The sequence below is a fragment of the Danio rerio genome, chromosome 12, assembly GCF_052040795.2.
Source record: "Danio rerio strain M-AB ecotype USA chromosome 12, GRCz13ab, whole genome shotgun sequence".
Lineage (NCBI taxonomy): Eukaryota > Metazoa > Chordata > Actinopteri > Cypriniformes > Danionidae > Danio > Danio rerio.
In genome coordinates this window covers 43,928,255-43,944,865 of record NC_141032.1, presented here as the reverse complement: position 1 = coordinate 43,944,865, position 16,611 = coordinate 43,928,255, and the positions used below count along the sequence as shown (strand labels likewise).

At 43.5% G+C, this 16,611-nt stretch overlaps 1 long non-coding RNA gene and 52 other non-coding genes across 53 annotated transcripts in view; all 53 read left to right on the top strand.

Annotated features, from left to right (window-relative positions):
• LOC147841485 (uncharacterized) overlaps nucleotides 1–16,611 on the top strand; it is a 53,232-nt gene that overhangs the window by 18,301 nt on the left and 18,320 nt on the right. The window lies entirely within an intron of this gene.
• Nucleotides 2–75, top strand: trnat-ugu (transfer RNA threonine (anticodon UGU)). The gene has a single exon. It is a non-coding gene; the product is annotated as a tRNA-Thr (tRNA).
• Nucleotides 161–249, top strand: trnar-ucu (transfer RNA arginine (anticodon UCU)). The gene is given in 2 exon segments: nucleotides 161–197; nucleotides 214–249. It is a non-coding gene; the product is annotated as a tRNA-Arg (tRNA).
• trnat-agu (transfer RNA threonine (anticodon AGU)) lies at nucleotides 462–535 on the top strand. Its single transcript has one exon. It is a non-coding gene; the product is annotated as a tRNA-Thr (tRNA).
• Nucleotides 620–708, top strand: trnar-ucu (transfer RNA arginine (anticodon UCU)). Its single transcript is given in 2 exon segments — nucleotides 620–656; nucleotides 673–708. It is a non-coding gene; the product is annotated as a tRNA-Arg (tRNA).
• Nucleotides 921–994, top strand: trnat-ugu (transfer RNA threonine (anticodon UGU)). Its single transcript has one exon. It is a non-coding gene; the product is annotated as a tRNA-Thr (tRNA).
• On the top strand, nucleotides 1,080–1,168 carry trnar-ucu (transfer RNA arginine (anticodon UCU)). The gene is given in 2 exon segments: nucleotides 1,080–1,116; nucleotides 1,133–1,168. It is a non-coding gene; the product is annotated as a tRNA-Arg (tRNA).
• Nucleotides 1,381–1,454, top strand: trnat-ugu (transfer RNA threonine (anticodon UGU)). Its single transcript has one exon. It is a non-coding gene; the product is annotated as a tRNA-Thr (tRNA).
• Nucleotides 1,841–1,914, top strand: trnat-agu (transfer RNA threonine (anticodon AGU)). Its single transcript has one exon. It is a non-coding gene; the product is annotated as a tRNA-Thr (tRNA).
• Nucleotides 2,000–2,088, top strand: trnar-ucu (transfer RNA arginine (anticodon UCU)). Its single transcript is given in 2 exon segments — nucleotides 2,000–2,036; nucleotides 2,053–2,088. It is a non-coding gene; the product is annotated as a tRNA-Arg (tRNA).
• trnat-ugu (transfer RNA threonine (anticodon UGU)) lies at nucleotides 2,301–2,374 on the top strand. Its single transcript has one exon. It is a non-coding gene; the product is annotated as a tRNA-Thr (tRNA).
• trnat-agu (transfer RNA threonine (anticodon AGU)) lies at nucleotides 2,761–2,834 on the top strand. Its single transcript has one exon. It is a non-coding gene; the product is annotated as a tRNA-Thr (tRNA).
• Nucleotides 3,186–3,259, top strand: trnat-ugu (transfer RNA threonine (anticodon UGU)). Its single transcript has one exon. It is a non-coding gene; the product is annotated as a tRNA-Thr (tRNA).
• On the top strand, nucleotides 3,646–3,719 carry trnat-agu (transfer RNA threonine (anticodon AGU)). Its single transcript has one exon. It is a non-coding gene; the product is annotated as a tRNA-Thr (tRNA).
• Nucleotides 3,805–3,893, top strand: trnar-ucu (transfer RNA arginine (anticodon UCU)). The gene is given in 2 exon segments: nucleotides 3,805–3,841; nucleotides 3,858–3,893. It is a non-coding gene; the product is annotated as a tRNA-Arg (tRNA).
• trnat-agu (transfer RNA threonine (anticodon AGU)) lies at nucleotides 4,107–4,180 on the top strand. The gene has a single exon. It is a non-coding gene; the product is annotated as a tRNA-Thr (tRNA).
• trnar-ucu (transfer RNA arginine (anticodon UCU)) lies at nucleotides 4,265–4,353 on the top strand. Its single transcript is given in 2 exon segments — nucleotides 4,265–4,301; nucleotides 4,318–4,353. It is a non-coding gene; the product is annotated as a tRNA-Arg (tRNA).
• Nucleotides 4,566–4,639, top strand: trnat-agu (transfer RNA threonine (anticodon AGU)). The gene has a single exon. It is a non-coding gene; the product is annotated as a tRNA-Thr (tRNA).
• trnat-agu (transfer RNA threonine (anticodon AGU)) lies at nucleotides 5,025–5,098 on the top strand. Its single transcript has one exon. It is a non-coding gene; the product is annotated as a tRNA-Thr (tRNA).
• Nucleotides 5,184–5,272, top strand: trnar-ucu (transfer RNA arginine (anticodon UCU)). The gene is given in 2 exon segments: nucleotides 5,184–5,220; nucleotides 5,237–5,272. It is a non-coding gene; the product is annotated as a tRNA-Arg (tRNA).
• trnat-agu (transfer RNA threonine (anticodon AGU)) lies at nucleotides 5,483–5,556 on the top strand. The gene has a single exon. It is a non-coding gene; the product is annotated as a tRNA-Thr (tRNA).
• trnat-agu (transfer RNA threonine (anticodon AGU)) lies at nucleotides 5,941–6,014 on the top strand. Its single transcript has one exon. It is a non-coding gene; the product is annotated as a tRNA-Thr (tRNA).
• On the top strand, nucleotides 6,100–6,188 carry trnar-ucu (transfer RNA arginine (anticodon UCU)). The gene is given in 2 exon segments: nucleotides 6,100–6,136; nucleotides 6,153–6,188. It is a non-coding gene; the product is annotated as a tRNA-Arg (tRNA).
• On the top strand, nucleotides 6,561–6,649 carry trnar-ucu (transfer RNA arginine (anticodon UCU)). Its single transcript is given in 2 exon segments — nucleotides 6,561–6,597; nucleotides 6,614–6,649. It is a non-coding gene; the product is annotated as a tRNA-Arg (tRNA).
• On the top strand, nucleotides 6,863–6,936 carry trnat-ugu (transfer RNA threonine (anticodon UGU)). Its single transcript has one exon. It is a non-coding gene; the product is annotated as a tRNA-Thr (tRNA).
• On the top strand, nucleotides 7,481–7,569 carry trnar-ucu (transfer RNA arginine (anticodon UCU)). Its single transcript is given in 2 exon segments — nucleotides 7,481–7,517; nucleotides 7,534–7,569. It is a non-coding gene; the product is annotated as a tRNA-Arg (tRNA).
• Nucleotides 7,779–7,852, top strand: trnat-ugu (transfer RNA threonine (anticodon UGU)). The gene has a single exon. It is a non-coding gene; the product is annotated as a tRNA-Thr (tRNA).
• trnar-ucu (transfer RNA arginine (anticodon UCU)) lies at nucleotides 8,397–8,485 on the top strand. The gene is given in 2 exon segments: nucleotides 8,397–8,433; nucleotides 8,450–8,485. It is a non-coding gene; the product is annotated as a tRNA-Arg (tRNA).
• On the top strand, nucleotides 8,695–8,768 carry trnat-ugu (transfer RNA threonine (anticodon UGU)). The gene has a single exon. It is a non-coding gene; the product is annotated as a tRNA-Thr (tRNA).
• Nucleotides 9,155–9,228, top strand: trnat-agu (transfer RNA threonine (anticodon AGU)). Its single transcript has one exon. It is a non-coding gene; the product is annotated as a tRNA-Thr (tRNA).
• trnar-ucu (transfer RNA arginine (anticodon UCU)) lies at nucleotides 9,313–9,401 on the top strand. The gene is given in 2 exon segments: nucleotides 9,313–9,349; nucleotides 9,366–9,401. It is a non-coding gene; the product is annotated as a tRNA-Arg (tRNA).
• On the top strand, nucleotides 9,614–9,687 carry trnat-ugu (transfer RNA threonine (anticodon UGU)). The gene has a single exon. It is a non-coding gene; the product is annotated as a tRNA-Thr (tRNA).
• On the top strand, nucleotides 10,074–10,147 carry trnat-agu (transfer RNA threonine (anticodon AGU)). Its single transcript has one exon. It is a non-coding gene; the product is annotated as a tRNA-Thr (tRNA).
• On the top strand, nucleotides 10,233–10,321 carry trnar-ucu (transfer RNA arginine (anticodon UCU)). Its single transcript is given in 2 exon segments — nucleotides 10,233–10,269; nucleotides 10,286–10,321. It is a non-coding gene; the product is annotated as a tRNA-Arg (tRNA).
• On the top strand, nucleotides 10,535–10,608 carry trnat-agu (transfer RNA threonine (anticodon AGU)). Its single transcript has one exon. It is a non-coding gene; the product is annotated as a tRNA-Thr (tRNA).
• Nucleotides 10,694–10,782, top strand: trnar-ucu (transfer RNA arginine (anticodon UCU)). The gene is given in 2 exon segments: nucleotides 10,694–10,730; nucleotides 10,747–10,782. It is a non-coding gene; the product is annotated as a tRNA-Arg (tRNA).
• Nucleotides 10,961–11,034, top strand: trnat-ugu (transfer RNA threonine (anticodon UGU)). Its single transcript has one exon. It is a non-coding gene; the product is annotated as a tRNA-Thr (tRNA).
• On the top strand, nucleotides 11,421–11,494 carry trnat-agu (transfer RNA threonine (anticodon AGU)). Its single transcript has one exon. It is a non-coding gene; the product is annotated as a tRNA-Thr (tRNA).
• On the top strand, nucleotides 11,580–11,668 carry trnar-ucu (transfer RNA arginine (anticodon UCU)). The gene is given in 2 exon segments: nucleotides 11,580–11,616; nucleotides 11,633–11,668. It is a non-coding gene; the product is annotated as a tRNA-Arg (tRNA).
• trnat-agu (transfer RNA threonine (anticodon AGU)) lies at nucleotides 11,882–11,955 on the top strand. The gene has a single exon. It is a non-coding gene; the product is annotated as a tRNA-Thr (tRNA).
• On the top strand, nucleotides 12,040–12,128 carry trnar-ucu (transfer RNA arginine (anticodon UCU)). The gene is given in 2 exon segments: nucleotides 12,040–12,076; nucleotides 12,093–12,128. It is a non-coding gene; the product is annotated as a tRNA-Arg (tRNA).
• Nucleotides 12,341–12,414, top strand: trnat-agu (transfer RNA threonine (anticodon AGU)). The gene has a single exon. It is a non-coding gene; the product is annotated as a tRNA-Thr (tRNA).
• Nucleotides 12,800–12,873, top strand: trnat-agu (transfer RNA threonine (anticodon AGU)). The gene has a single exon. It is a non-coding gene; the product is annotated as a tRNA-Thr (tRNA).
• On the top strand, nucleotides 12,959–13,047 carry trnar-ucu (transfer RNA arginine (anticodon UCU)). The gene is given in 2 exon segments: nucleotides 12,959–12,995; nucleotides 13,012–13,047. It is a non-coding gene; the product is annotated as a tRNA-Arg (tRNA).
• trnat-ugu (transfer RNA threonine (anticodon UGU)) lies at nucleotides 13,258–13,331 on the top strand. The gene has a single exon. It is a non-coding gene; the product is annotated as a tRNA-Thr (tRNA).
• On the top strand, nucleotides 13,716–13,789 carry trnat-agu (transfer RNA threonine (anticodon AGU)). Its single transcript has one exon. It is a non-coding gene; the product is annotated as a tRNA-Thr (tRNA).
• trnar-ucu (transfer RNA arginine (anticodon UCU)) lies at nucleotides 13,875–13,963 on the top strand. The gene is given in 2 exon segments: nucleotides 13,875–13,911; nucleotides 13,928–13,963. It is a non-coding gene; the product is annotated as a tRNA-Arg (tRNA).
• trnar-ucu (transfer RNA arginine (anticodon UCU)) lies at nucleotides 14,336–14,424 on the top strand. Its single transcript is given in 2 exon segments — nucleotides 14,336–14,372; nucleotides 14,389–14,424. It is a non-coding gene; the product is annotated as a tRNA-Arg (tRNA).
• Nucleotides 14,638–14,711, top strand: trnat-ugu (transfer RNA threonine (anticodon UGU)). The gene has a single exon. It is a non-coding gene; the product is annotated as a tRNA-Thr (tRNA).
• Nucleotides 15,256–15,344, top strand: trnar-ucu (transfer RNA arginine (anticodon UCU)). Its single transcript is given in 2 exon segments — nucleotides 15,256–15,292; nucleotides 15,309–15,344. It is a non-coding gene; the product is annotated as a tRNA-Arg (tRNA).
• On the top strand, nucleotides 15,554–15,627 carry trnat-ugu (transfer RNA threonine (anticodon UGU)). The gene has a single exon. It is a non-coding gene; the product is annotated as a tRNA-Thr (tRNA).
• trnar-ucu (transfer RNA arginine (anticodon UCU)) lies at nucleotides 16,172–16,260 on the top strand. The gene is given in 2 exon segments: nucleotides 16,172–16,208; nucleotides 16,225–16,260. It is a non-coding gene; the product is annotated as a tRNA-Arg (tRNA).
• On the top strand, nucleotides 16,470–16,543 carry trnat-agu (transfer RNA threonine (anticodon AGU)). The gene has a single exon. It is a non-coding gene; the product is annotated as a tRNA-Thr (tRNA).

Here is a 16,611-nt window from a genome sequence, read left to right as displayed (position 1 = left end):
TGGCGCTGTGGCTTAGTTGGTCAAAGCGCCTGTCTTGTAAACAGGAGATCCTGGGTTCAAATCCCAGCAGTGCCTTGTACGGAGTTGGCTGGCTTTTATGGGCCAGAGACTACCAAAAATTACTTTATCTGCAACAGTGCTAGTGGAAGCAGAGCTCTCGGGCTCTGTGGCGCAATGGATAGCGCATTGGACTTCTAGGCTGTTAGCTGAGCCATTCAAAGGTTGTGGGTTCGAGTCCCACCAGAGTCGTAAGCTTTGCCCTTATTCTTCACTGACTTTGGTGTGGTCTGTTGCCAACATTTTAGGCATCTGTCCATATTGTTTTGCTTCTTTCTTTCGTTGCTTCTTTCTTTCATTTCATTGCATTTTCTGCATCCTGACATGCTGGTTTTTGTTGTGTATTAGTTTTTTCTTTTTCGATTTTTGTTATCAGGCAAATTTCTCCTACAGTTAAATTTAGTGGCGCTGTGGCTTAGTTGGTCAAAGCGCCTGTCTAGTAAACAGGAGATCCTGGGTTCAAATCCCAGCAGTGCCTTGTCTGCAGTTGGCTGGACTTATGGGCCAGAGACTACCAAAAAGTACTTTATCTGCAACAGTGCTAGTGGAAGCAGAGCACTTGGGCTCTTTGGCGCAATGGATAGCGCATTGGACTTCTAGGCTGTTAGCTGAGCCATTCAAAGGTTGTGGGTTCGAGTCCCACCAGAGTCGTAAGCTTTGCCCTTATTCTTCACTGACTTTGGTGTGGTCTGTTGCCAACATTTTAGGCATCTGTCCATAACGTTTTGCTTCTTTCTTTCGTTGCTTCTTTCTTTCATTTCATTGCATTTTCTGCATCCTGACATGCTGGTTTTTGTTGTGTATTAGTTTTTTCTTCTTCGATTTTTGTTATCAGGCAAATTTCTCCTACAGTTAAGTTTAGTGGCGCTGTGGCTTAGTTGGTCAAAGCGCCTGTCTTGTAAACAGGAGATCCTGGGTTCAAATCCCAGCAGTGCCTTGTACGCAGTTGGCCGGCTTTTATGGGCCAGAGAATACCAAAAAGTACTTTATCTTCAACAGTGCTAGTGGAAGCAGAGCACTTGGGCTCTGTGGCGCAATGGATAGCGCATTGGACTTCTAGGCTGTTAGCTGAGCCATTCAAAGGTTGTGGGTTCGAGTCCCACCAGAGTCGTAAGCTTTGCCCTTATTTTTCACTGACTTTGGTGTGGTCTGTTGCCAACATTTTAGGCATCTGTCCATAACGTTTTGCTTCTTTCTTTCGTTGCTTCTTTCTTTCATTTCATTGCATTTTCTGCATCCTGACATGCTGGTTTTTGTTGTGTATTAGTTTTTTCTTCTTCGATTTTTGTTATCAGGCAAATTTCTCCTACAGTTAAATTTAGTGGCGCTGTGGCTTAGTTGGTCAAAGCACCTGTCTTGTAAACAGGACATCCTGGGTTCAAATCCCAGCAGTGCCTTGTACGCAGTTGGCTGGCTTTTATGGGCCAGAGACTACCTAAAATTACTTTATCTGCAACAGTGCTACATAGGGTAGAGCACTTAGGCTCTATGGGACAATGGATAGTGCATTGGACTTCTAGGCTGTGAGCTAAGCCATTCAAAAGGTGTGAGTTCCAATCCCATCAGAGTCGTAAGGTTTGCCCTTTTTCTTCACTGACTTAGGTGTGGTCCATTGCCAACATTTTAGGCATCTGTCCATAACATTTTGCTTCTTTCTTTCATTGCTTCTTTCTTTCATTTCATTGCATTTTCTGCATCCTGACATGCTGGTTTTTGTTGTGTATTAGTTTTTTCTTCTTCGATTTTTGTTATCAGGCAAATGTTTCTTACAGGCAATTTTTGTGGTGCTGTGGCTTAGTTGGTCAAAGCGCCTGTCTAGTAAACAGGAGATCCTGGGTTCAAATCCCAGCAGTGCCTTGTACGCAGTTGGCTGGCTTTTATGGGCCAGAGACTACCAAAAATTACTTTATCTGCAACAGTGCTAGCAGAAGCAGAGCACCCAGGCTCTGTGGCGCAATGGATAGCGCATTGGACTTCTAGGCTGTTAGCTGAGCCATTCAAAGGTTGTGGGTTCGAGTCCCACCAGAGTCGTAAGCTTTGCCCTTTTTCTTCATTGACTTTGGTGTGGTCCGTTGCCAACATTTTAGGCATCTGTCCATAACGTTTTGCTTCTTTCTTTCGTTGCTTCTTTATTTCATTTCATTGCATTTTCTGCATCCTGACATGCTGGTTTTTGTTGTGTATTAGTTTTTTCTTCTTCGATTTTTGTTATCAGGCAAATGTTTCTTACAGGCAATTTTTGTGGCGCTGTGGCTTAGTTGGTCAAAGTGCCTGTCTTGTAAACAGGAGATCCTGGGTTCAAATCCCAGCAGTCCCTTGTACGCAGTTGGCTGGCTTTTATGGGCCAGAGACTACCTAAAATTACTTTATCTGCAACAGTGCTAGTGGAAGCAGAGCACTCGGGCTCTGTGGGACAATGGATAGCGCGTTGGACTTCTAGGCTGTGAGCTAAGCCATTCAAAAGTTCTGAGTTTCAGTCCCATCAGAGTCGTAAGGTTTGCCCTTTTTCTTCACTGACTTAGGTGTGGTCCATTGCCAACATTTTAGGCATCTGTCCATAACATTTTGCTTCTTTCTTTCATTGCTTCTTTCTTTCATTTCATTGCATTTTCTGCATCCTGACATGCTGGTTTTTGTTGTGTATTAGTTTTTTCTTCTTCGATTTTTGTTATCAGGCAAATGTTTCTTAAAGTCAATTTTTGTGGCGCTGTGGCTTAGTTGGTCAAAGCGCCTGTCTAGTAAACAGGAGATCCTGGGTTCAAATCCCAGCAGTGCCTTGTCTGCAGTTGGCTGGACTTATGGGCCAGAGACTACCAAAAAGTACTTTATCTGCAACAGTGCTAGTGGAAGCAGAGCACTCGGGCTCTTTGGCGCAATGGATAGCGCATTGCACTTCTAGGCTGTTAGCTGAGCCATTCAAAGGTTGTGGGTTCGAGTCCCACCAGAGTCGTAAGCTTTGCCCTTATTCTTCACTGACTTTGGTGTGGTCTGTTGCCAACATTTTAGGCATCTGTCCATAACGTTTTGCTTCTTTCTTTCGTTGCTTCTTTCTTTCATTTCATTGCATTTTCTGCATCCTGACATGCTGGTTTTTGTTGTGTATTAGTTTTTTCTTCTTCGATTTTTGTGGCGCTGTGGCTTAGTTGGTCAAAGTGCCTGTCTTGTAAACAGGACATCCTGGGTTCAAATCCCAGCAGTGCCTTGTATGCAGTTGGCTGGCTTTTATGGGCCAGAGACTACCTAAAATTACTTTATCTGCAACAGTGCTACATAGAGTAGAGCACTTAGGCTCTATGGGACAATGGATAGTGCATTGGACTTCTAGGCTGTGAGCTAAGCCATTCAAAAGTTGTGAGTTCCAGTCCCATCAGAGTCGTAAGGTTTGCCCTTTTTCTTCACTGACTTAGGTGTGGTCCATTGCCAACATTTTAGGCATCTGTCCATAACATTTTGCTTCTTTCTTTCATTGCTTCTTTCTTTCATTTCATTGCATTTTCTGCATCCTGACATGCTGGTTTTTGTTGTGTATTAGTTTTTTCTTCTTCGATTTTTGTTATCAGGCAAATGTTTCTTACAGGCAATTTTTGTGGCGCTGTGGCTTAGTTGGTCAAAGCGCTTGTCTAGTAAACAGGAGATCCTGGGTTCAAATCCCAGCAGTGCCTTGTACGCAGTTGGCTAGCTTTTATGGGCCAGAGACTACCAAAAATTACTTTATCTGCAACAGTGCTAGCAGGAGCAGAGCACCCAGGCTCTGTGGCGCAATGGATAGCGCATTGGACTTCTAGGCTGTTAGCTGAGCCATTCAAAGGTTGTGGGTTCGAGTCCCTCCAGAGTCGTAAGCTTTGCCCTTTTTCTTCATTGACTTTGGTGTGGTCCGTTGCCAACATTTTAGGCATCTGTCCATAACGTTTTGCTTCTTTCTTTCGTTGCTTCTTTCTTTCATTTCATTGCATTTTCTGCATCCTGACATGCTGGTTTTTGTTGTGAATTAGTTTTTTTCTTCTTCGATTTTTGTTATCAGGCAAATGTTTCTTACAGTCAATTTTTGTGGCGCTGTGGCTTAGTTGGTCAAAGCGCCTGTCTAGTAAACAGGAGATCCTGGGTTCAAATCCCAGCAGTGCCTTGTCTGCAGTTGACTGGACTTATGGGCCAGAGACTACCAAAAAGTACTTTATCTGCAACAGTGCTAGTGGAAGCAGAGCACTCGGGCTCTGTGGCGCAATGGATAGCGCATTGGACTTCTAGGCTGTTAGCTGAGCCATTCAAAGGTTGTGGGTTCGAGTCCCACCAGAGTCGTAAGCTTTGCCCTTATTCTTCACTGACTTTGGTGTGGTCTGTTGCCAACATTTTAGGCATCTGTCCATATTGTTTTGCTTCTTTCTTTCGTTGCTTCTTTCTTTCATTTCATTGCATTTTCTGCATCCTGACATGCTGGTTTTTGTTGTGTATTAGTTTTTTCTTTTTCGATTTTTGTTATCAGGCAAATTTCTCCTACAGTTAAATTTAGTGGCGCTGTGGCTTAGTTGGTCAAAGCGCCTGTCTAGTAAACAGGAGATCCTGGGTTCAAATCCCAGCAGTGCCTTGTCTGCAGTTGGCTGGACTTATGGGCCAGAGACTACCAAAAAGTACTTTATCTGCAACAGTGCTAGTGGAAGCAGAGCACTTGGGCTCTTTGGCGCAATGGATAGCGCATTGGACTTCTAGGCTGTGAACTAAGCCATTCAAAAGTTGTGAGTTCCAGTCCCATCAGAGTCGTAAGGTTTGCCCTTTTTCTTCACTGACTTAGGTGTGGTCCATTGCCAACATTTTAGGCATCTGTCCATAACATTTTGCTTCTTTCTTTCATTGCTTCTTTCTTTCATTTCATTGCATTTTCTGCATCCTGACATGCTGGTTTTTGTTGTGTATTAGTTTTTTCTTCTTCGATTTTTGTTATCAGGCAAATGTTTCTTACAGGCAATTTTTGTGGCGCTGTGGCTTAGTTGGTCAAAGCGCCTGTCTAGTAAACAGGAGATCCTGGGTTCAAATCCCAGCAGTGCCTTGTACGCAGTTGGCTGGCTTTTATGGGCCAGAGACTACCAAAAATTACTTTATGTGCAACAGTGCCAGCAGAAGCAGAGCACCCAGGCTCTGTGGCGCAATGGATAGCGCATTGGACTTCTAGGCTGATAGCTGAGCCATTCAAAGGTTGTGGGTTCGAGTCCCACCAGAGTCGTAAGCTTGCCCTTTTTCTTCATTGACTTTGGTGTGGTCCGTTGCCAACATTTTAGGCATCTGTCCATAACGTTTTGCTTCTTTCTTTCGTTGCTTCTTTCTTTCATTTCATTGCATTTTCTGCATCCTGACATGCTGGTTTTTGTTGTGTATTAGTTTTGTCTTCTTCGATTTTTGTTATCAGACAAATGTTTTTACAGTCAATTTTTGTGGCGCTGTGGCTTAGTTGGTCAAAGCGCCTGTCTAGTAAACAGGAGATCCTGGGTTCAAATCCCAGCAGTGCCTTGTCTGCAGTTGGCTGGACTTATGGGCCAGAGACTACCAAAAAGTACTTTATCTTCAACAGTGCTAGTGGAAGCAGAGCACTCGGGCTCTTTGGCGCAATGGATAGCGCATTGGACTTCTAGGCTGTTAGCTGAGCCATTCAAAGGTTGTGGGTTCGAGTCCCACCAGAGTTGTAAGATTTGCCCTTATTTTTCACTGACTTTGGTGTGGTCTGTTGCCAACATTTTAGGCATCTGTCCATAACGTTTTGCTTCTTTCTTTCGTTGCTTCTTTCTTTCATTTCATTGCATTTTCTGCATCCTAACATGCTGGTTTTTTTGTGTATTAGTTTTTTCTTCTTCGATTTTTGTTATCAGGCAAATGTTTCCTACAGTTAAATTTAGTGGCGCTGTGGCTTAGTTGGTCAAAGCGCCTGTCTAGTAAACAGGAGATCCTGGGTTCAAATCCCAGCAGTGCCTTGTACGCAGTTGGCTGGCTTTTATGGGCCAGAGACTACCAAAAATTACTTTATGTGCAACAGTGCTAGCAGAAGCAGAGCACCCAGGCTCTGTGGCGCAATGGATAGCGCATTGGACTTCTAGGCTGTTAGCTGAGCCATTCAAAGGTTGTGGGTTCGAGTCCCACCAGAGTCGTAAGCTTTGCCCTTTTTCTTCATTGACTTTGGTGTGGTCCGTTGCCAACATTTTAGGCATCTGTCCATAACGTTTTGCTTCTTTCTTTCGTTGCTTCTTTCTTTCATTTCATTGCATTTTCTGCATCCTGACATGCTGGTTTTTGTTGTGAATTAGATTTTTTCTTCTTCGATTTTTGTTATCAGGCAAATGTTTCTTACAGTCAATTTTTGTGGAGCTGTGGCTTAGTTGGTCAAAGCGCCTGTCTAGTAAACAGGAGATCCTGGGTTCAAATCCCAGCAGTGCCTTGTACGCAGTTGGCTGGCTTTTATGGGCCAGAGACTACCAAAAATTACTTTATCTGAAACAGTGCTAGCAGAAGCAGAGCACCCAGGCTCTGTGGCGCAATGGATAGCGCATTGGACTTCTAGGCTGTTAGCTGAGCCATTCAAAGGTTGTGGGTTCGAGTCCCACCAGAGTCGCATGCTTTGCCCTTTTTCTTCATTGACTTTGGTGTGGTCCGTTGCCAACATTTTAGGCATCTGTCCATAACGTTTTGCTTCTTTCTTTCGTTGCTTCTTTCTTTCATTTCATTGCATTTTCTGCATCCTGACATGCTGGTTTTTGTTGTGAATTAGTTTTTTTCTTCTTCGATTTTTGTTATCAGGCAAATGTCTCCTACAGTTAATTTTTGTGGCGCTGTGGCTTAGTTGGTCAAAGTGCCTGTCTTGTAAACAGGAGATCCTGGGTTCAAATCCCAGCAGTGCCTTGTACGCAGTTGGCTGGCTTTTATGGGCCAGAGACTACCTAAAATTACTTCATCTGCAACAGTGCTACATAGAGTAGAGCATTTAGGCTCTATGGGACAATGGATAGTGCATTGGACTTCTAGGCTGTGAGCTAAGCCATTCAAAAGTTGTGAGTTCCAGTCCCATCAGAGTCGTAAGGTTTGCCCTTTTTCTTCACTGACTTAGGTGTGGTCCATTGCCAACATTTTAGGCATCTGTCCATAACATTTTGCTTCTTTCTTTCATTGCTTCTTTCTTTCATTTCATTGCATTTTCTGCATCCTGACATGCTGGTTTTTGTTGTGTATTAGTTTTTTCTTCTTCGATTTTTGTTATCAGGCAAATGTTTCTTACAGTCAATTTTTGTGGCGCTGTGGCTTAGTTGGTCAAAGCGCCTCACTAGTAAACAGGAGATCCTGGGTTCAAATCCCAGCAGTGCCTTGTCTGCAGTTGGCTTGACTTATGGGCCAGAGACTACCAAAAAGTACTTTATCTTCAACAGTGCTAGTGGAAGCAGAGCACTCGGGCTCTGTGGTGCAATGGATAGCGCATTGGACTTCTAGGCTGTTAGCTGAGCCATTCAAAGGTTGTGGGTTCGAGTCCCACCAGAGTCGTAAGCTTTGCCCTTATTTTTCACTGACTTTGGTGTGGTCTGTTGCCAACATTTTAGGCATCTGTCCATAACGTTTTGCTTCTTTCGTTGCTTCTTTCTTTCATTTCATTGCATTTTCTGCATCCTGACATGCTGGTTTTTGTTGTGAATTAGTTTTTTTCTTCTTCGATTTTTGTTATCAGGCAAATGTCTCCTACAGTTAATTTTTGTGGCGCTGTGGCTTAGTTGGTCAAAGTGCCTGTCTTGTAAACAGGAGATCCTGGGTTCAAATCCCAGCAGTCCCTTGTACGCAGTTGGCTGGCTTTTATGGGCCAGAGACTACCTAAAATTACTTTATCTGCAACAGTGCTAGTGGAAGCAGAGCACTCGGGCTCTGTGGGACAATGGATAGCGCATTGGACTTCTAGGCTGTGAGCTAAGCGATTCAAAAGTTGTGGGTTCGAGACCCATCAGAGTCGTAAGGTTTACCATTTTTCTTCACTGACTTAGGTGTGGTCCGTTGCCAAAATTTTAGGCATCTGTCCATAACATTTTGCTTCTTTCTTTCGTTGCTTCTTTCTTTCATTTCATTGCATTTTCTGCATCCTGACATGCTGGTTTTTGTTGTGTATTAGTTTTTTCTTCTTCGATTTTTGTTATCAGGCAAATGTTTCTTACAGTCAATTTTTGTGGCGCTGTGGCTTAGTTGGTCAAAGCGCCTGACTAGTAAACAGGAGATCCTGGGTTCAAATCCCAGCAGTGCCTTGTCTGCAGTTGGCTTGACTTATGGGCCAGAGACTACCAAAAAGTACTTTATCTTCAACAGTGCTAGTGGAAGCAGAGCACTCGGGCTCTGTGGTGCAATCGATAGCGCATTGGACTTCTAGGCTGTTAGCTGAGCCATTCAAAGGTTGTGGGTTCGAGTCCCACCAGAGTCGTAAGCTTTGCCCTTATTTTTCACTGACTTTGGTGTGGTCTGTTGCCAACATTTTAGGCATCTGTCCATAACGTTTTGCTTCTTTCGTTGCTTCTTTCTTTCATTTCATTGCATTTTCTGCATCCTGACATGCTGGTTTTTGTTGTGAATTAGTTTTTTTCTTCTTCGATTTTTGTTATGAGGCAAATGTCTCCTACAGTTAATTTTTGTGGCGCTGTGGCTTAGTTGGTCAAAGTGCCTGTCTTGTAAACAGGAGATCCTGGGTTCAAATCCCAGCAGTCCCTTGTACGCAGTTGGCTGGCTTTTATGGGCCAGAGACTACCTAAAATTACTTTATCTGCAACAGTGCTAGCGGAAGCAGAGCACTCGGGCTCTGTGGGACAATGGATAGCGCATTGGACTTCTAGGCTGTGAGCTAAGCGATTCAAAAGTTGTGGGTTCGAGTCCCATCAGAGTCGTAAGGTTTACCCTTTTTCTTCATTGACTTTGGTGTGGTCCGTTGCCAAAATTTTAGGCATCTGTCCATAACATTTTGCTTCTTTCTTTCATTGCTTCTTTCTTTCATTTCATTGAATTTTCTGCATCCTGACATGCTGGTTTTTGTTGTGTATTAGTTTTTTCTTCTTCGATTTTTGTTATCAGGCAAATGTTTCTTACAGTCAATTTTTGTGGCGCTGTGGCTTAGTTGGTCAAAGCGCCTGTCTAGTAAACAGGAGATCCTGGGTTCAAATCCCAGCAGTGCCTTGTCTGCAGTTGGCTGGACTTATGGGCCAGAGACTACCAAAAAGTACTTTATCTTCAACAGTGCTAGTGGAAGCAGAGCACTCGGGCTCTTTGGCGCAATGGATAGCGCATTGGACTTCTAGGCTGTTAGCTGAGCCATTCAAAGGTTGTGGGTTCGAGTCCCACCAGAGTCGTAAGCTTTGCCCTTATTTTTCACTGACTTTGGTGTGGTCTGTTGCCAACATTTTAGGCATCTGTCCATAACGTTTTGCTTCTTTCTTTCGTTGCTTCTTTCTTTCATTTCATTGCATTTTCTGCATCCTGACATGCTGGTTTTTGTTGTGTATTAGTTTTTTCTTCTTCGATTTTTGTTATCAGGCAAATTTCTCCTACGGTTAAATTTAGTGGCGCTGTGGCTTAGTCGGTCAAAGCGCCTGTCTTGTAAACAGGACATCCTGGGTTCAAATCCCAGCAGTGCCTTGTACGCAGTTGGCTGGCTTTTATGGGCCAGAGACTACCTAAAATTACTTTATCTGCAACAGTGCTACATAGAGTAGAGCACTTAGGCTCTATGGGACAATGGATAGTGCATTGGACTTCTAGGCTGTGAGCTAAGCCATTCAAAAGTTGTGAGTTCCAGTCCCATCAGAGTCGTAAGGTTTGCCCTTTTTCTTCACTGACTTAGGTGTGGTCCATTGCCAACATTTTAGGCATCTGTCCATAACATTTTGCTTCTTTCTTTCATTGCTTCTTTCTTTCATTTCATTGCATTTTCTGCATCCTGACATGCTGGTTTTTGTTGTGTATTAGTTTTTTCTTCTTCGATTTTTGTTATCAGGCAAATGTTTCTTACAGACAATTTTTGTGGCGCTGTGGCTTAGTTGGTCAAAGCGCCTGTCTAGTAAACAGGAGATCCTGGGTTCAAATCCCAGCAGTGCCTTGTACGCAGTTGGCTGGCTTTTATGGGCCAGAGACTACCAAAAATTACTTTATCTGCAACAGTGCTAGCAGAAGCAGAGCACCCAGGCTCTGTGGCGCAATGGATAGCGCATTGGACTTCTAGGCTGTTAGCTGAGCCATTCAAAGGTTGTGGGTTCGAGTCCCACCAGAGTCGTAAGCTTTGCCCTTTTTCTTCATTGACTTTGGTGTGGTCCGTTGCCAACATTTTAGGCATCTGTCCATAACGTTTTGCTTCTTTCTTTCGTTGCTTCTTTCTTTCATTTCATTGCATTTTCTGCATCCTGACATGCTGGTTTTTGTTGTGAATTAGTTTTTTTCTTCTTCGATTTTTGTTATCAGGCAAATGTTTCTTACAGTCAATTTTTGTGGCGCTGTGGCTTAGTTGGTCAAAGCGCCTGTCTAGTAAACAGGAGATCCTGGGTTCAAATCCCAGCAGTGCCTTGTACGCAGTTGGCTGGCTTTTATGGGCCAGAGACTACCAAAAATTACTTTATCTGAAACAGTGCTAGCAGAAGCAGAGCACCCAGGCTCTGTGGCGCAATGGATAGCGCATTGGACTTCTAGGCTGTTAGCTGAGCCATTCAAAGGTTGTGGGTTCGAGTCCCACCAGAGTCGTAAGCTTTGCCCTTATTCTTGACTGACTTTGGTGTGGTCTGTTGCCAACATTTTAGGCATCTGTCCATATTGTTTTGCTTCTTTCTTTCGTTGCTTCTTTCTTTCATTTCATTTCATTTTCTGCATTCTGACATGCTGGTTTTTGTTGTGTATTAGTTTTTTCTTCTTCGATTTTTGTGGCGCTGTGGCTTAGTTGGTCAAAGTGCCTGTCTTGTAAACAGGACATCCTGGGTTCAAATCCCAGCAGTGCCTTGTATGCAGTTGGCTGGCTTTTATGGGCCAGAGACTACCTAAAATTACTTTATCTGCAACAGTGCTACATAGAGTAGAGCACTTAGGCTCTATGGGACAATGGATAGTGCATTGGACTTCTAGGCTGTGAGCTAAGCCATTCAAAAGTTGTGAGTTCCAGTCCCATCAGAGTCGTAAGGTTTGCCCTTTTTCTTCACTGACTTAGGTGTGGTCCATTGCCAACATTTTAGGCATCTGTCCATAACATTTTGCTTCTTTCTTTCATTGCTTCTTTCTTTCATTTCATTGCATTTTCTGCATCCTGACATGCTGGTTTTTGTTGTGTATTAGTTTTTTCTTCTTCGATTTTTGTTATCAGGCAAATGTTTCTTACAGGCAATTTTTGTGGCGCTGTGGCTTAGTTGGTCAAAGCGCTTGTCTAGTAAACAGGAGATCCTGGGTTCAAATCCCAGCAGTGCCTTGTACGCAGTTGGCTAGCTTTTATGGGCCAGAGACTACCAAAAATTACTTTATCTGCAACAGTGCTAGTGGAAGCAGAGCTCTCGGGCTCTGTGGCGCAATGGATAGCGCATTGGACTTCTAGGCTGTTAGCTGAGCCATTCAAAGGTTGTGGGTTCGAGTCCCTCCAGAGTCGTAAGCTTTGCCCTTTTTCTTCATTGACTTTGGTGTGGTCCGTTGCCAACATTTTAGGCATCTGTCCATAACGTTTTGCTTCTTTCTTTCGTTGCTTCTTTCTTTCATTTCATTGCATTTTCTGCATCCTGACATGCTGGTTTTTGTTGTGAATTAGTTTTTTTCTTCTTCGATTTTTGTTATCAGGCAAATGTTTCTTACAGTCAATTTTTGTGGCGCTGTGGCTTAGTTGGTCAAAGCGCCTGTCTAGTAAACAGGAGATCCTGGGTTCAAATCCCAGCAGTGCCTTGTCTGCAGTTGACTGGACTTATGGGCCAGAGACTACCAAAAAGTACTTTATCTGCAACAGTGCTAGTGGAAGCAGAGCACTCGGGCTCTGTGGCGCAATGGATAGCGCATTGGACTTCTAGGCTGTTAGCTGAGCCATTCAAAGGTTGTGGGTTCGAGTCCCACCAGAGTCGTAAGCTTTGCCCTTATTCTTCACTGACTTTGGTGTGGTCTGTTGCCAACATTTTAGGCATCTGTCCATATTGTTTTGCTTCTTTCTTTCGTTGCTTCTTTCTTTCATTTCATTGCATTTTCTGCATCCTGACATGCTGGTTTTTGTTGTGTATTAGTTTTTTCTTTTTCGATTTTTGTTATCAGGCAAATTTCTCCTACAGTTAAATTTAGTGGCGCTGTGGCTTAGTTGGTCAAAGCGCCTGTCTAGTAAACAGGAGATCCTGGGTTCAAATCCCAGCAGTGCCTTGTCTGCAGTTGGCTGGACTTATGGGCCAGAGACTACCAAAAAGTACTTTATCTGCAACAGTGCTAGTGGAAGCAGAGCACTTGGGCTCTTTGGCGCAATGGATAGCGCATTGGACTTCTAGGCTGTGAGCTAAGCCATTCAAAAGTTGTGAGTTCCAGTCCCATCAGAGTCGTAAGGTTTGCCCTTTTTCTTCACTGACTTAGGTGTGGTCCATTGCCAACATTTTAGGCATCTGTCCATAACATTTTGCTTCTTTCTTTCATTGCTTCTTTCTTTCATTTCATTGCATTTTCTGCATCCTGACATGCTGGTTTTTGTTGTGTATTAGTTTTTTCTTCTTCGATTTTTGTTATCAGGCAAATGTTTCTTACAGGCAATTTTTGTGGCGCTGTGGCTTAGTTGGTCAAAGCGCCTGTCTAGTAAACAGGAGATCCTGGGTTCAAATCCCAGCAGTGCCTTGTACGCAGTTGGCTGGCTTTTATGGGCCAGAGACTACCAAAAATTACTTTATGTGCAACAGTGCCAGCAGAAGCAGAGCACCCAGGCTCTGTGGCGCAATGGATAGCGCATTGGACTTCTAGGCTGATAGCTGAGCCATTCAAAGGTTGTGGGTTCGAGTCCCACCAGAGTCGTAAGCTTGCCCTTTTTCTTCATTGACTTTGGTGTGGTCCGTTGCCAACATTTTAGGCATCTGTCCATAACGTTTTGCTTCTTTCTTTCGTTGCTTCTTTCTTTCATTTCATTGCATTTTCTGCATCCTGACATGCTGGTTTTTGTTGTGTATTAGTTTTGTCTTCTTCGATTTTTGTTATCAGACAAATGTTTTTACAGTCAATTTTTGTGGCGCTGTGGCTTAGTTGGTCAAAGCGCCTGTCTAGTAAACAGGAGATCCTGGGTTCAAATCCCAGCAGTGCCTTGTCTGCAGTTGGCTGGACTTATGGGCCAGAGACTACCAAAAAGTACTTTATCTTCAACAGTGCTAGTGGAAGCAGAGCACTCGGGCTCTTTGGCGCAATGGATAGCGCATTGGACTTCTAGGCTGTTAGCTGAGCCATTCAAAGGTTGTCGGTTCGAGTCCCACCAGAGTCGTAAGATTTGCCCTTATTTTTCACTGACTTTGGTGTGGTCTGTTGCCAACATTTTAGGCATCTGTCCATAACGTTTTGCTTCTTTCTTTCGTTGCTTCTTTCTTTCATTTCATTGCATTTTCTGCATCCTAACATGCTGGTTTTTTTGTGTATTAGTTTTTTCTTCTTCGATTTTTGTTATCAGGCAAATGTTTCCTACAGTTAAATTTAGTGGCGCTGTGGCTTAGTTGGTCAAAGCGCCTGTCTAGTAAACAGGAGATCCTGGGTTCAAATCCCAGCAGTGCCTTGTACGCAGTTGGCTGGCTTTTATGGGCCAGAGACTACCAAAAATTACTTTATGTGCAACAGTGCTAGCAGAAGCAGAGCACCCAGGCTCTGTGGTGCAATGGATAGCGCATTGGACTTCTAGGCTGTTAGCTGAGCCATTCAAAGGTTGTGGGTTCGAGTCCCACCAGAGTCGTAAGCTTTGCCCTTTTTCTTCATTGACTTTGGTGTGGTCCGTTGCCAACATTTTAGGCATCTGTCCATAACGTTTTGCTTCTTTCTTTCGTTGCTTCTTTCTTTCATTTCATTGCATTTTCTGCATCCTGACATGCTGGTTTTTGTTGTGAATTAGTTTTTTTCTTCTTCGATTTTTGTTATCAGGCAAATGTTTCTTACAGTCAATTTTTGTGGTGCTGTGGCTTAGTTGGTCAAAGTGCCTGTCTAGTAAACAGGAGATCCTGGGTTCAAATCCCAGCAGTGCCTTGTACGCAGTTGGCTGGCTTTTATGGGCCAGAGACTACCAAAAATTACTTTATCTGAAACAGTGCTAGCAGAAGCAGAGCACCCAGGCTCTGTGGCGCAATGGATAGCGCATTGGACTTCTAGGCTGTTAGCTGAGCCATTCAAAGGTTGTGGGTTCGAGTCCCACCAGAGTCGCATGCTTTGCCCTTTTTCTTCATTGACTTTGGTGTGGTCCGTTGCCAACATTTTAGGCATCTGTCCATAACGTTTTGCTTCTTTCTTTCGTTGCTTCTTTCTTTCATTTCATTGCATTTTCTGCATCCTGACATGCTGGTTTTTGTTGTGAATTAGTTTTTTTCTTCTTCGATTTTTGTTATCAGGCAAATGTCTCCTACAGTTAATTTTTGTGGCGCTGTGGCTTAGTTGGTCAAAGTGCCTGTCTTGTAAACAGGAGATCCTGGGTTCAAATCCCAGCAGTGCCTTGTACGCAGTTGGCTGGCTTTTATGGGCCAGAGACTACCTAAAATTACTTCATCTGCAACAGTGCTACATAGAGTAGAGCATTTAGGCTCTATGGGACAATGGATAGTGCATTGGACTTCTAGGCTGTGAGCTAAGCCATTCAAAAGTTGTGAGTTCCAGTCCCATCAGAGTCGTAAGGTTTGCCCTTTTTCTTCACTGACTTAGGTGTGGTCCATTGCCAACATTTTAGGCATCTGTCCATAACATTTTGCTTCTTTCTTTCATTGCTTCTTTCTTTCATTTCATTGCATTTTCTGCATCCTGACATGCTGGTTTTTGTTGTGTATTAGTTTTTTCTTCTTCGATTTTTGTTATCAGGCAAATGTTTCTTACAGTCAATTTTTGTGGCGCTGTGGCTTAGTTGGTCAAAGCGCCTCACTAGTAAACAGGAGATCCTGGGTTCAAATCCCAGCAGTGCCTTGTCTGCAGTTGGCTTGACTTATGGGCCAGAGACTACCAAAAAGTACTTTATCTTCAACAGTGCTAGTGGAAGCAGAGCACTCGGGCTCTGTGGTGCAATGGATAGCGCATTGGACTTCTAGGCTGTTAGCTGAGCCATTCAAAGGTTGTGGGTTCGAGTCCCACCAGAGTCGTAAGCTTTGCCCTTATTTTTCACTGACTTTGGTGTGGTCTGTTGCCAACATTTTAGGCATCTGTCCATAACGTTTTGCTTCTTTCGTTGCTTCTTTCTTTCATTTCATTGCATTTTCTGCATCCTGACATGCTGGTTTTTGTTGTAAATTAGTTTTTTTCTTCTTCGATTTTTGTTATCAGGCAAATGTCTCCTACAGTTAATTTTTGTGGCGCTGTGGCTTAGTTGGTCAAAGTGCCTGTCTTGTAAACAGGAGATCCTGGGTTCAAATCCCAGCAGTCCCTTGTACGCAGTTGGCTGGCTTTTATGGGCCAGAGACTACCTAAAATTACTTTATCTGCAACAGTGCTAGTGGAAGCAGAGCACTCGGGCTCTGTGGGACAATGGATAGCGCATTGGACTTCTAGGCTGTGAGCTAAGCGATTCAAAAGTTGTGGGTTCGAGTCCCATCAGAGTCGTAAGGTTTACCATTTTTCTTCACTGACTTAGGTGTGGTCCGTTGCCAAAATTTTAGGCATCTGTCCATAACATTTTGCTTCTTTCTTTCGTTGCTTCTTTCTTTCATTTCATTGCATTTTCTGCATCCTGACATGCTGGTTTTTGTTGTGTATTAGTTTTTTCTTCTTCGATTTTTGTTATCAGGCAAATGTTTCTTACAGTCAATTTTTGTGGCGCTGTGGCTTAGTTGGTCAAAGCGCCTGACTAGTAAACAGGAGATCCTGGGTTCAAATCCCAGCAGTGCCTTGTCTGCAGTTGGCTTGACTTATGGGCCAGAGACTACCAAAAAGTACTTTATCTTCAACAGTGCTAGTGGAAGCAGAGCACTCGGGCTCTGTGGTGCAATCGATAGCGCATTGGACTTCTAGGCTGTTAGCTGAGCCATTCAAAGGTTGTGGGTTCGAGTCCCACCAGAGTCGTAAGCTTTGCCCTTATTTTTCACTGACTTTGGTGTGGTCTGTTGCCAACATTTTAGGCATCTGTCCATAACGTTTTGCTTCTTTCGTTGCTTCTTTCTTTCATTTCATTGCATTTTCTGCATCCTGACATGCTGGTTTTTGTTGTGAATTAGTTTTTTTCTTCTTCGATTTTTGTTATCAGGCAAATGTTTCTTACAGTCAATTTTTGTGGCGCTGTGGCTTAGTTGGTCAAAGCGCCTGTCTAGTAAACAGGAGATCCTGGGTTCAAATCCCAGCAGTGCCTTGTACGCAGTTGGCTGGCTTTTATGGGCCAGAGACTACCAAAAATTACTTTATCTGAAACAGTGCTAG